Consider the following 4,306-nt stretch of genomic DNA (forward strand, 5'->3'; position numbering starts at 1 on the left):
CTACGTGCGTGTCTCTTCCTTGTCTCTCTCCACTTCAGATGCTTTGTGGGTGGGTGGTCACCTCATGCAGGCGCCGGGGTCTGGGGACAGACCTTGCTAAGCTGCCTTCCAGCCCTACCCACCAGACATCTCTCAGCTTTCGACCTTCTATTCCTGGGTGGTAGGTCTTTAGGCAGATGTCCTTTCTCCTTCTCCTCTGTTCCTCCTCTTCCTCCTCTTCCTCCTCCTCCTCTTCTCTCCCTCCCCTTCCCTCCATCTTTTTGCCTTTCTCCACTTCTCTCTACTCCCTCTCCCTTTTTCCTTCCTCCTCTCTCTGTCTCCCCCTCATCCCCCACCTCTCTCTGTCTCTGTCTCTCTCTCTCTGTCTCTGTCTCTCTCTCTCTCTCTCTCTCTCTCTCTCTCACACACACACACACACACACACACACACACACACACACACACTCTTCCCTCTTTTCCTTACCCTCTTTTTTTGTCTGGTCCCATCCTAACCATTTCTTCCCACTTGCTAAATCATACAACGCAGCCTCTGGCTTCTGAGGGTTCCAAGGAAAGCAGACTTTGGGTGAGTTCATGGTGGGCCTTCAGGAGGGGGGCAGGGGAGGGAATAGGGTCCTGAAGACACTGTCCTGGGCACAGAACCCTACTCCCAAGAAAGAACGCATAGATAGACATCACCCAGAGTCAGTGTCCAGTGGTTACAGCGATAATCCATGGCCGGGCCTGTGTGGGTTCCATTCAGATAGCCCCCCAGCCTTCCCACCTTCTCCTTTTGAGAAGGTGCATCTCTGGACTCCCAAGTACTTCAGTGGCCCTGGCTCCGGGAAGCCCGTCTTGTCTCCTTCTCTAGACTGTTAGGTGTATCTTGCTAATCCTCATTGGATCAGCTAGTGAGGAAAATAAGAGGAATTCTTAGGAACCCTGCCATTGCAGCTGGGTGCTATGACAAGAGTCCAGGCGCCTGCTTCAGGGCCGGTATGGAGCTCTTGTCTGCCCCCTTGTGGCAGAGGAAAGCAGAACACCCTTTAAAAGTATTTTCATTATTTATTTATTTGTTTATTTGTTTATTTATTTATTTATTTACTATTTATTGCTGGTAAAGCCTAGAGAGCACTCTTAGAGATCAGGTTGGGCACCTCATTGGCACTCGTATCTGTTGCCTGGGCCGTGGAAGGTAACGTCTGCGTGGACGCTGCCTCCTTCCTGGCTCTGTCCTTGGCCTCTCTCCATTGTCTTCTTCCCCTTCTTGGGTGCCTCCAGGGCTCTCTGACTCACTCGCTCTCCGCCTCACTCTGAGGGACCGACAGCCTTTGCCTCTGCCACTCTCTCTGCTCTCCCATATCTAGCTCCCTGGTGACCGACCGGATCCACATTGCTTCTTTGTTGATTTAGCTGCTCACTGAAGTAATGAGGGCGATTGGATCTGACAGGGATGAAAAGCTTGTTAACCACCCATGGAGAGAGGTCAGGAAGGACACATGAGCTCGGGGAAACAAATATAATCGGCAAAGCAGGTCTGGCAGGTCACGTCCGGCTGAGATGGGTTGATGCCCCAGGGCCAGCATTCTGATTCCACCTCCTGTGAGAAGTGGGTGGGGCCTCCCATCTGGTCTGAGGGCATCTGTCTGTAGGTCACATAGGTAAGCATAGAATTGCCACAGACAGACTGGATGCCAAAGGTTGAGCCGGGTCCATCTGCAGGAGCAGTGACCAGTCCCATTCCTGAGTAGACATTGCTCTGTCCACTTCAATCCCAGTGGCGTGAGGACAGAAGCTACATTAGCACCCAAGGCCTGACCCTGAGGCCAGACCCCATAACCACTCCTCGTGACTGGGCCTGTCCATCCTGGCAGGACGTTCATCTACGGGAGAAATCAAAGGGCCTCACGCTCTCCTGGCCGGGTCAGGGTGCTACCAGAGAGGTGGCATTTGATCAGCTGTGGAGAAAGGGTCTCGGGGGACACAGGATCTGTCAGGACAGCCAGGGGGCAGCCAGTCGTCCAGAGATCTGAGTTCTCTGCCTTATGATGCTCTCAACGTGATTCTTTGGGTTTTTCACTCAGACAAATGAGCAGTCTGGAAGCAGTCACCGAGTTTTCCCAATCAAGGCTCCTAATTTCTTTTTCCTGTCTTCCATCACTGGGTGCCAAGAAGTGGTGGCGAGGCAGGATACTGCCTCCTTCCCAGTTTTGACAACGATCTTAACGTTTCTCTGCTGAGTGAGACTGTTGGTGCAGATGTTGATGGATAGTATTTATTAAGTGATGGCGTTTCATTGGCTCCAATTTTGTCTTACTTGAAAGTATTAATTATAAGTGGGGGTGTAGCAATGAGGATGCTGAGGCAGGAGGATCGTGAGTTCAAGGCTAGTGGGGCTGCACATCTCAAAGATCAAACACTAAGAGAAAACAGGAAAAGAGGAGGTGCCTTTAGCTTGCTTTTTCTGCACCTGTTAGATGATCTTTTACTCTGTTGATGCACTGAAATATATGAACGACTTCTTTTTCTAGTAAGCCATCTTTCTATTCTTGGGACAAACCCGAGTTGGTCACAGAACGCTGGTTTTTGGCCACTTGATGCCGTGTACAGATGGTTAATACTCTTCATATAATTTTTGTATGTAGGCTCATAAGGCCCTGAACTCTCCTTTCCAAATCTTCCTTATGGGCAACAAGGGTCTTTTTGTTCTTAAGGCTGTGTTGGGCTTATAAATGTGGAAGCTGGGATGAGTTTTGTCTTTTCTTAAGGGGTTTGTGAGAAATTAGCATCCTCTGTTCCCTGAACATACATAGAATGTAGACACCCGATGTCAGGTAGAGGTCTGGGGACCATGTACAGCAGCTTTAGAAAAGGCACTGTCATGTCATCTATCTCAAAATGTCTTTTCCATCCTCTTTCTTTAGGGTTAAAACAGCAAACAAACAAACTCTGGCAAGTTTTATTAAAGAAAAAAATGTCTCCTACTTAACTTTGTGCAGTGTGTGCCAGCATGCTTCTAATAACATCAGAGGCCCCCAGTCAATGGCAGCCAGGGTGTGCACGCTACGGCATTGTCTGCATGCTGTGCCCAGTTCAATGTTACTGCCGCTGTGTTGATGGGCAATACCTTTGATCAATCACTGTTTTGGCTTTCCCCAAAGCTGGGCAGTTGGTGAGCAGGAACCGCTTGTCCTTTGATCTCTCTGATCCTCCTCAGAGTCTGTTTATAGCCCAGCGTGCACTTTTTACTGCTCACTAGTTGGAGCCTAGAGTTGGTCCTCTCCAGAGATAGTTTGTTTTCTTTGTGGCCGCCATCTTTCTGCCTTAGGTGTAGAATGGCCCCCTAACCAAGATGGCCGGGGTGTGAGGAAAAGCTTTGGGTTTTCTGAGAAAGGCTCTTACTATGTAGCCCAGCTTGTCCTTGAACTCACAAATCTCATGCTTCAGCCTTCCAAGAGGTCCTGGGATTGAAGGCATGCACTTCCATACCTGGCTTTATTCGGTCTTACGTTGTGGTAAGGCATGTTGGTGGTTATGAGGTCATGGTTTCTCTGTGGCGCTTGTTGGCAGCTCTAACTTCCCTACTCAATGGCTCAGGCGTGATCCACCTTAGAAGTCTGTCAGCTTCCGGGGCCATCAAATGAGCTGTCAGATCCTACTACTTTTTCTATTGCATACATATTTTCTACTTCGTCTCTGCTTCTGTCTTTCTTATGTATTTATTTCTACTTATTTTGGATGAGTCTGTGGTCCACAAGGATGGATAGTCAGATGGCGGTGGTGCACACCTTTAATCCCAGCACTCTGGGAGGCAGAGGCAGGTGGATCTCTGTGAGTTCCAGGCCAGCCTGGTCTACAGAGTGAGCTCTAGGACAGCCAGGGTTATGCAGAGAAACCTTGTTTTGAAAAAGAAAAACAAAGAAGGCTAGCTAACCTAGTTAGTTAAAGTAAGTATCTCTGAAGATCCGGTGTAAAAGGGGACATAGCTCTCTCACCCTCTCACCCCCATCTTCTACGTCCCAAGAGTCATTGCTCAAAGCATAGATGTCTTATAGGCAAAGGAGATAAGGTTATTAGGAAAGGAGAAGAAGGTGTGTCTGCCCAGGAACCTTGAAACACTGAGGGTGGGGGTGGGGGTGGTTGCGGGTGAGGAAGTCCGGTCTCTAGCTTCCCCTGCATCTAGCTGTAGTTTTCCTAGAGGCTTCAGCCTGAGGTCACTCAGTCCCGTGGTCATGAGAGCAGGAAGCCCTGAGTTGCAAGGGGTGGACTGGTTCTCAAGGGAGCAAAACCCACAGACCTGTTGGAGCCGGGTAGGTGGGGGTAGGGT

This window comes from Apodemus sylvaticus, chromosome 2 (assembly GCF_947179515.1).
Source record: "Apodemus sylvaticus chromosome 2, mApoSyl1.1, whole genome shotgun sequence".
NCBI lineage: Eukaryota > Metazoa > Chordata > Mammalia > Rodentia > Muridae > Apodemus > Apodemus sylvaticus.